Here is a 9895-nt window from a genome sequence, read left to right on the forward strand (position 1 = left end):
GACAAATCTACTCAAATCACATTTTAATATTATATTTAAAAAATTCTAAGTCATAAAAATTGGGTAAAAGTGGTTTGTAATTACCATTTTTCTTGCCAAGCCTAATAACTGAAATTTTATTGTTATGTCTATGAATTAAAGCTCTAATGAAATATGTTTACTGCAAAAGAGGACCTGGAAATAAAACCAAAAGATTCTCATTCCTCTTCTAAAACACTGCAGCCAATGTAGCAGTACTAATTAGAGTGCTTATTCATACGCGTTGGTAAGTGCTACTGCGGTGGCTCGCTGGGTATGGATGAGCCGGGCCACCGTATCTGTGCCTAACTTGTCATCCTAAGAGGGAATCACTGCTGAAATAATTGTGCTGAAATTCTGAGAAATCTTATATCCTTCCCTTATCACATATGGGAGTAAAGCGGTCTGGTAATGGGACTTGGCTGTGCTGTAATTTGTTGTGCCGCTTTCCCTCTAAGGCAGTAAACTAGAAGAATTTGGAAAGGCAGAGCAGAGTAGAAAAGAGGTTGTTTCCAAAAACCGAATAGATTTATTTATCATTTTGAATAAAGAAAGCTCTACCTCTGTATGTACACATGTGTTTCCTACAGTTGCATTTCCTGCATTTCCACGAAGGACTGAATTTTAATCACTGTAATACACAACAATAAAAGGTACCTCCATTCTTATTCTGTGCAATCAAGGTCAGACTTGGAAAGAGAATTTATTCTGTGTTTAATCTACATGGGTTTGGGGTCCATTCAGTATGATACTGTTCATGTTACTTTTGTCTGCTTGTTAGCATTTTGGAAATACACAGGAAAGGTGATGGGTTCGTTCATACGATCTTTAATTACTGAATTCTGTTTTGTTCCAGCTCCAAGTTATGAGATTGTTCTGAATATATCATAACTTCTGTCACATCTCTCCAGAGCATGAAAAGGATGAACCTGCTAATACGTATTCTCTTCAGTGACCAGAATATGTATTGTACTGCAACAATGGTAAAGGAGTGGGGGCGGGGGGGAAGAACACACCTTACAGTGGTTTTTATTTTGTTTGTTTGTTTTCCAAATGACAGGAAGCGATCTTATTTTGAAGCTTGTGTTTCCATCTCTCTGCAATAACCTGATCCACTTAGTAAATTTGTCTGCTTGACTTTTTGAAGATGCATAACATGTTAATTTCTGCAAGCATATGCTAACGGAAATGTTGTGGATATTTAATAATGTTTTGAGTATGTAGTTAAAGCTAGTTAGGTACTGAAATGACCAGTAACCAAAAGGAACGGTCACTGACAATTAAACAAAAGTGATGCTGATCTGACAAAACCTATACCTTGGCATGTCTAGAGACCGTGAACTTGTGAAAAAGAAAACTGACTTTCACTCTTTCCTAACTTTATTGCAATTTTTTTTTTTCTAAGTAAAAAAGATCACAAGCTAAAACGTACCTTGGGGAACCTTTTTTTCCAGACCACTTAATTACTTGAAAAGATAATCTGAATAACATTTGATCAAATTTTTCATTAGGACTCCCTTTTAATTTTTCATTAGCTTCATAATTAACTGAATTTGTACAGTCATCAGTCTGTTTACAGCGTTTTGCTTTGTAAAGTGCTGTACCATAACCCTCTCTCTCTCTCTCTCTTTTTGCTTTCCGGATTATCGCACCAAGTAGGGTAAGGCATCCTTCTCTCGGTGACCGGGACATCCATTTCTCCATAGTGTCAGACTAATAGATGCATTTCCACAGGTAAAAGGAAAACAGGCTTCTCGCTCCAAGTCTTATTTGAATTTTCATTTCACTTGATTAAGGTAGGGAGGAGCGCAAATTAAACAAAAGAATTGAAAATGAAATTAGAGAGATGTGTTGCTGAAACTCCACTGACAAGAGAACCTGACATGATTTTGCCACGAATAATGCTTTCAGACTTTATAGGGCAGGCTGCAGTTTGAACGGATATCTTAGGTTTTGTAAAGCTAAAGGACTTATCTGTTTTTTTTTAAAGGCAGTCAGATAAGAGAATCTAAAGTTATGTCAAACAAATTACATTTTAGTTATTAGTGGCTAGTTTGTAAATATCAAAGACCCACTTATTGTAGTGCTTGGAGCTGCATTTGCATGCTGATGAAATGCAAGTGGATGGCTGTGAACTGCAGGGTTATCTCTAGTGGAGCAGTGGGGAGCTCCAGAATCAGAGAGTTGAGCATCTGACCGACTCAAGAGCCCAAGCTGCAGACCTCTTCTATTCACTTTCTTCACAACAATTAAAATATGCAAAGTGATAATTTTCCTTAAGTAGCCTTAAATGTGCGATCTATTTAAATGTGAAGAAAATTGCCTGAAGCTTCTGGTGTGAGGGACAAAAAAGAATAAATTATGCAAATAGCAGAAAAGGACTCTACCACTTGAACGCCTAATTTTCCTGTAATAAGCATACTGTTTCATTTAATTTTTTGCCTCTTATTAAAAGTGACAGTTCTTTTGCACTGTCTGATGGTTATATCTGACACAAGCTAGGGAAATGACTGCTAGACTAAATGCTAAAGCATTTTGGTAGCTTTTTTAGATGATGGTTACATTCACAAAGTAATTATGCACTGAAGAGTCGAGAAATAAGGTTTAATTACACAGTAATCGCTTCTGATGGACACGGCAGAAGTGTGAACACCGCCAGACTGCAATCCATCAATGACAAACCCCTGGCCACTTTTAATTCCTCCTCATTTGCATCATAACCTCCGCACCAAGTTGCACAAATGCTGTTAAATGTTAATAGGAGCTGTCTCTCCACTCAAAATGAATGCTTAAGCTGTTTCATTTTTTTTTCTCCTCCACCTCAGACCTTCAAAACCAGCTCCTCTCTGAGAGCAGGCATTAAGCACAGAGCATGGTGCGTGGTCACTGTTGTGCTAATTGGGAGCAACACTTAAAGTTTTATCTCTCAAGCGCTAATAATGCACAGTGCTGACAAACCAGTGAATAAGTAATGTACTTGGATGAGGAGGGGGGGCAACCCGGCATGCCTGGAATGAAAAATGCAGTTGGGACTGTTGTTCAGTGACTAGCTATTTGATTAGGCCCTGTAGTCATATTTAATCCAGACCCTTGGGGAGCATAGACAAAATTACATCTTCATCTCATCAAACATTCAGCCATATTTAAGCATTCAGCTGATCAAGCTTTTATTGTTTCTCTTGCAGCTACACAGACACAATGATGTCCTGTGTTCTTCACTCCACAACCCTGCAAAGCTAAGCCTAAACTAGCTGTGCTCCTTTTTTTCCCCTCTTTTTTTTCTTCTCAGGGCCAGGGGGGTATAGTGCAGCTCTAATACCCTGCTCTGGCTACCGTGGATATTCACATCAGCTTTGCCACCCTTGTTTGTTTCTCTTTCCAGCTTTATTCTTTTTCTTTCCTTTTTTTTTTTCTGCCTTTTTTTTTTTTCTTTTTTTTCCCTTTTGTGCCAGCTACTCAGAGCTCTGGTCGTTTCCTAAGACAGGTCTAAATCATTACGCTGCAAACTGTTCTTTTTCTGTTAAGCAGCAGGTATCATTTTTGTCCTGACAAGAGGAGGCTCCACCTGCCGACTGCCCACCAACGCATCCAGCTGTCTGCTTTGCAGAACAGGCAAGGTAATTTGTAAGCAGTCTGCTAAGTTTAACAGTAGACTCTAAGAAGTGACAAAAAAGAGCCTTTTTCTGCATGAAGATTGAGAATTATCAACACCTTTCAGTGCATAATAGTTAAGCCTTTATCACTTCAGGAGCTGCTGATAAGGTTAAGAACACTAGACAAACTGCTCATTAGTGGAAAGGTTTGCCTTTTACATTAAAGACTGCTGGGTACTGAAGTTCCTCTAGTGAGCAATACATCCCTGGCATTTGAAAAGAACGAGCTAATCGTTGTACATAAATGAATATGGAAAAGAAAATCTGGCAGGTTCTGATGATACTAGCAAGGTTTCCCTCCACCTTCCTTGCGTGACTTGTAGGTACCTGAAATTGCAAACGCCAGCGCTTCAGGAGACCGTAGTCAGTGGCGAAGGTACTCTCCATGACACTGAGTAAGACCGTGGACGAAGCTTGCCTTCTGGACATGTCCGTGCCAGCTGCAGATGGTGCCGACCACCCCAGAGCCATCATCGCTTCACCACCTGGAGACCAGACCCATGGTGCTGTGGGGGGACACACTGGCTGGTCATACTGGCTGGTTCCAGTCCACTCGGAGCACAGGTGGGTGTTTTGCTGCCCATTTAAATTGATCAGTCTGACTTGGCCTGAGTCGAGGCAGGATTTGTCAGTACCTATCAAGACAGTTACACGGCAGTGTCACCCAGCAGGAGGGATCACAGCGATGCTCCGGGCAGAGAGGAGTTCTCTGTCTGCACCAGCAGCACCTCTCTGCACTGCTGCCTGGTGTCCGTGGGCTCTGACCGCCACTCGCTCTAACACTGCTCAGAGCAAAGTGCTGTCATTATGAAGTTATTAACATCTACTTTGTTCAGTCTCACCACTGAGCTACATTAGCCATACCAGTGGGAGTAATTTACGAGATGGGAAAATAACATTTTAGGAGAGGGCAGAGGTTACTTCATTCTCTAGAATTCTTCAACTCTAAGAACTTTTCAGCCCTGACCACCTGGACACCACAAAGCAAAAGAGCATCTTAGGCTTTCCTCTGGCTTGGTGGTAGGTATTGTACAAACATGTGTCAAAATTAATCTTTCCGCAAAACTGCTTCATAATAAAAAGACGAGCTAAAATGTGTGGAGGAAGCTAACAGAGTAGTAGGTAAAATTAAACAAAAAGGTTTATCAGAATAAACATATTAAGGATGGTGTGGTCTTATACAGAAAGTAAGTGAAATGGGAAGCCTTTGCTGCAGCTACTGCTGTCTAGTGGAAATCCATTCACCACGAGGCTAACAGTGTAGCTCATGCCAGTACTCAACAAAGTTCTGTAAATCAAAGCTTGCTCTGTTTGTTGTAATTACTGAAAGAATGTTAAACATGTGTATACAAGTGATGCCATTTATCTTGAACTAGTAAAATGAAGAGCTGAGAGAATTAAGCCAGAATTTCCTAAGATCTTCCACCACGGCTGCTCACCTTCTCACAAACACATTTCCTCAAAGACAGGGACTGGCCCTTTACCTCCGTTAATGTAAGTATGGCACTCCAGCTAAAACCACCAGCTTTCTGGTTTATCAGCTTGAAAAAATGAAAACTGAAATAGTTTGTTTATACCTGTGAAAAAGTGCACAACACATCCACAGGATCAGCTTTCCTGGAGGAGAAGGTATTTTAAATTCAGAAAGAAAGCCCCCAATTGCTTTTGGACATTTTTCTGCAGACACTTTGGTACTTTTAATAAGCGGGGGTTTACTATGAACAACTTCATCTTTACTCTGCTCCCTGAGTGTATGAGGAGCTTTTTGTCTGCAATTCTCATAGAAGCAATTGGGGCTGATGGCTTTCAGTCCTTCCCAGAATCAACCTCTACACCTTGAACCATATCTCGAAGTCAAGTAAAACTACTATAGAAGGTCACCAAGTTTTGACTGGGGTAGGGACATCACGTGCCCACATGGGGCAATGATCTGGTGTAGAAGGATCATGCTTGTCTAAATCCTTAGGAAAATAAGGTGTTCTTTAGTACAGTATTGCATCTAGTTTCTACATAGTACTGATATTACTGCTAAATTCAAAACCAGTTCTACATAAAACCAAGATACGCTGTTCTGTTGAAATGCAAACCTGAATGGCTGATACATCCTACTCTATGTTTTTTTCCTTTGTCATAGGATTTTTTTTTTTTCTCATTTGTATTTTACATCTCATTGAGTCATTTATACAAATTCAATACAAAACACCGAACAGTAAGCTTTTTATTTAAAACCTTTCCAGGTGCCATATTTTGTTCTCTTCTTTTTATATGGATATTACCTATTCTTCTAACAATTTAACAAGGCATTTCATTAAATCACTCTAATGCAATTAATGTAGATGGAAACAAATTTTCGATGAACATGGAAACATTGTGTATAGAATATATAGTTTAAAAGTGTCCGTAATTTGATGATAATATTGTTTACCTTGATTCAAACTGTGATTATGTCTTTATCCAGCAGTTTTTACGGGTTTAAAAAAGTTGAGTCCCTTTTCTCCTTTTTAGCTTGTTTTCAGAATTTGAAAAAAGGAGATACAAAGGGAGCTGTGGCAGCTGAATTGTCTTTCATGTGTGTCCAGTCCAGGTGAAGCCCGGCATAATGTACTGTAATATGTCTCTTCAGTTCTCTGATACAATGACCTGTGCATCCTCTAAATCCCCTACAGAACGTGCAGACACAGACTGATTGAGGTGAGTATGGACTTAAGTATATATTGTTCTTTGTAGCTCTGAGGAATTGGCACTTTTGCCAAATGCGAGATGATGTGGATTGTAATCTATTGAGATATGAGTTCAGACTGGGCCCTGCTATACATTGTAAGAATAACTAAAGATTTGTCTGGAGTAAGGTTTTTGGGTTTGTTTGGGGTTTTGTTGTTGTTGTTGGTTTTTTTTTGCTTTTCTTCCTCAAAAGCAAACAAAAATCTTATTCACAGTTTCTGACGTTTTGCAGTTCCATGAACTACAGTAATCAGTAAAGCACCTTTGTGGTAAGGGCCTCTTGCAGCACACTGGGATAACACGGCACCAGAAATCCCAGCCGCTTACTCCGGGGTATTGGTGTAACCATGGAGAGAAATGGATAGAGGGTATGCACAGGGCAACCATGGGGTTTACCCTTCCTGTTGGTATATATTTAATTTTTTAATTTATTGTGTGAATATATCTAAGATTTCATAGCTGTTGGAGGAACTTTGGGTTAAATCTGGATGACTCCTGATACTGATCTGATTAAAGACAACAGAATTGGGGTCGGCGAGGAAGAGGCGGCGAAGAGGCATATCAAGCATAGATGGTCCCAAATCATAGCTCATAACTATTTCAACAGGATCACTTTTCTAGTATAATGGGATGAGAAGATTTTATTTTCTTTTGCAGTAATAGGAAAGGAGTAGGGCAGCAGTTTGTCTTATAGGTCCCATTGACGAAGGAGTATTTTAAATGCTTCCTCTTTTATTTCATAATGAATGAGAAACAAGAGGTTCTAACACTTTAACAGAGGAGGTAGTCACTGCAATTAAACAGCATTTTTAATAATCCTTTTTGTTGGAATCAAAAGCTTGATTTTGATCCTAGACTAATATAATTGTGTTGTGAGCGTGTACCTCTCTCCACCTGCCTACCTGGTGTACAAAACTCCCCTCCTCTTTGCACTCCTACGGAGCTCACCACTCTCCTTACCGCCGGGGTCAACCTCTTTTGTAAAATACACTAGGTAACAAACCTAGCAGATTATTTTTTTTTCTACTAGCACTGTATGTGAGTAACTCTGTTTCTGGCCACTCGGCTTCACTGGCCCCGCGGTGCCCGGGCTCCCCCCGCCTCTGGCTGCGCTCTGCTGGGGCTCCTGGGAGACAGCCCCGAGGAAAACCCTTCTACTTTCCCCAGGTGCCATAGGGCCGGAGAGGCTGACAGACGTGCTGCTTTTCTGCCTTCGAGATGTTAGTCATAAATACATACCCACGGGCAGATATATCAGGATCTTAAATGGATAAATAAATAAAATTATCGCGGTGATGCTGTGGGTCAATAAAATAAAGGATAGCATTTGAAAGCATGGCTCTTAGAAAAGTTTTGGGACAGGGCAAATTGTCTAGGATTGCAAAGACTCTAAGAGGTATTTTGACTCATGAACAACATGCAATAAAATTGCTTGGGTTCTTTATACCTAACCAAATTTTAAGTTTTACTAAATTCAGGATTTTTTTTAATCATAAATATAAAAACACAGCTTTGGACTTTAACATTCAGAATACTGTTTTTCTCTTAAGAAGTCAGAAAAAAGGATATATTTACATGCATTCTACAGTAACATATTTTATAGAAAAAAGTTTCTTAAAATATATTAAAATGCAACATTTCCAAATTTGATATACTTCAGTTGGGGTTCTCCTGTAATCTACATTTTTAGGCAGCATTTTTTTTCCGTCAGCATTTAAAATGGAAACCTAAGAACACTGATATCTTAACAGCAACCCAGAAGAGATTGCTTGTTGATGTTTGGGTTAACAGGAATAAAACATCCAGAATGTTTTACTCTTAATTGGCTGGTTTTGTGCTAACACATGTGCGTTGGTATGTTCTAAAATATCTTACCAAAATGCTTAAATACATTTCAACAAATCTGTTTGAACTCTGCATTTCTGCTGCAGGCAGAATAATGTCTATTGGTTTTATGTTTGACTCGGAACTTCCTGCGAGGGAGATTACAGATTCATCAAGGAAGAGTCCCTCATGCAAATACCATCTGCTCCAGGACACAGCTTTACGGAGGGTGAGAAGACTCTTTGCTAACACCCAAAAGACTGAGGTTGGGAACCTACCCCAGAAGGCTGAGGTAAAGAGCCAGCTCTCATAGCTGGGGCTATAATAGCCCATCTTCTGCAGCCATGTTCATACGCCAGTACACATCTGTCGGTGGGTAAAAATCACTGATATCTTTAACAGCCAGTACTATTTTTCTCAGGGAATGAGTGGATTTATTTTTATGCACTTAGAATTTTTATTTTTAAGAGTTTGTGGGATGTTAGGTAATACAGGATTTTAAGAAGCACGTGTTTCATTCAGCACTCAAAATTGAAACTACTCACCTTGTGTAATTCTCTTTCAGCTCACAATTTTGGCCCTTGTTGGGGGGGATAAAATTAACGTAAACAGAGCTGAAGAAACCTGATTGAGAGGAATTTGCTTTATACAGCCAGTGGTGTCCTCAAGCTAGGTAGCTTGTATAGCAGTTTTTTCCTTATGTACATATTTGAAAGCAGAATGAGTTTTCCTTCTGGCAGAATCTAGTTAGTGACCAGTGTATTTAGAGTTTCAGCTTGCGAGAAGCAGGGCTTACATCTATTAAATTTGTATCTCTCTTTGCTCATGTTATTTTCTCCCAGAATCTAATGAAAACATCCTTTAAAGTTTATTGTAAAGATTGCGCTTTCATACAGAGTCACTGAATTTGGGTCGTCACGTAGCAGAGCTCAACACCCGGAGAGTAACACCACCAAATGTTCACAAAATTGGCAAATATAAGTGCAGTAAAAACTATCAGTATTCAATTGAGTAAGGTAGCACAGCATTGTCTAATGCAATAAGAAACCAGTTGGGAAAATACATGTCCAATTTTTTGGCAGTCAGATACAGAAATACAATGGGAAGGGCTGACTTTCAAATAGTTTTCTCAGGTTAAGAAAAGCAGTGAAAAACCAGGGCTGAGCAATCCTCCTGCTGATTTTCAAATGTTGGTGCATGGGGGGAAAATATCTGCTTGACCAATGACCCTACCTTTCTATATCCACTAAAAGTTGAACCTGAGATATCAACACGTATTCCCAATTTTGTCAAGAACAATTTTTGGAGCCTACATTTTACTCTTAAGGAGACATTAAAAATGTATGTTTCTAACACTTCTGTAGCACTCAGTCAGGATGTTGTCAATGCCGTCATTTCGTGGTTTAGGCTGGTCTTGTATGAGTTGTCAATATTTCTGTTTCAAAATCTCCTTCATTAAAAGTGGTTGCAGCTATGGCAGGGGTTAGTAAGACTGGATACCAATACAATAATGTTAGGTGACAGGTAGTCAAGTGTCAAAATAGTCCACAGACACTATTGGCTTCCATCAAAAGAAGATTGATACAGGGTTGTAGCTGTGTTTTCCAGCTACCAAAGCCTACTGCTCCCCAATTAGTAAGCAAGTTGAAAACTAGTAGAAAGGCAAAAAAGAAACAACA

The 9895-nt window shown here is 39.4% G+C and overlaps 1 long non-coding RNA gene across 1 annotated transcript in view; it reads left to right on the forward strand.

Annotated features, from left to right (window-relative positions):
- LOC104294920 overlaps positions 1–6519 on the forward strand; it is a 116278-nt gene extending 109759 nt beyond the window's left edge. Inside the window, exons 2-3 of the long non-coding RNA XR_717928.1 lie at positions 3547–3635; positions 6177–6519. This is a non-coding gene — a long non-coding RNA (uncharacterized LOC104294920). The remainder of the gene's footprint in view (positions 1–3546; positions 3636–6176) is intronic.
- Positions 6520–9895: the final 3376 nt, after the last annotated feature.

Source organism: Charadrius vociferus, unplaced genomic scaffold, assembly GCF_000708025.1.
Source record: "Charadrius vociferus isolate BGI_N301 unplaced genomic scaffold, ASM70802v2 scaffold161, whole genome shotgun sequence".
In the NCBI taxonomy this organism is placed as follows: domain Eukaryota; kingdom Metazoa; phylum Chordata; class Aves; order Charadriiformes; family Charadriidae; genus Charadrius; species Charadrius vociferus.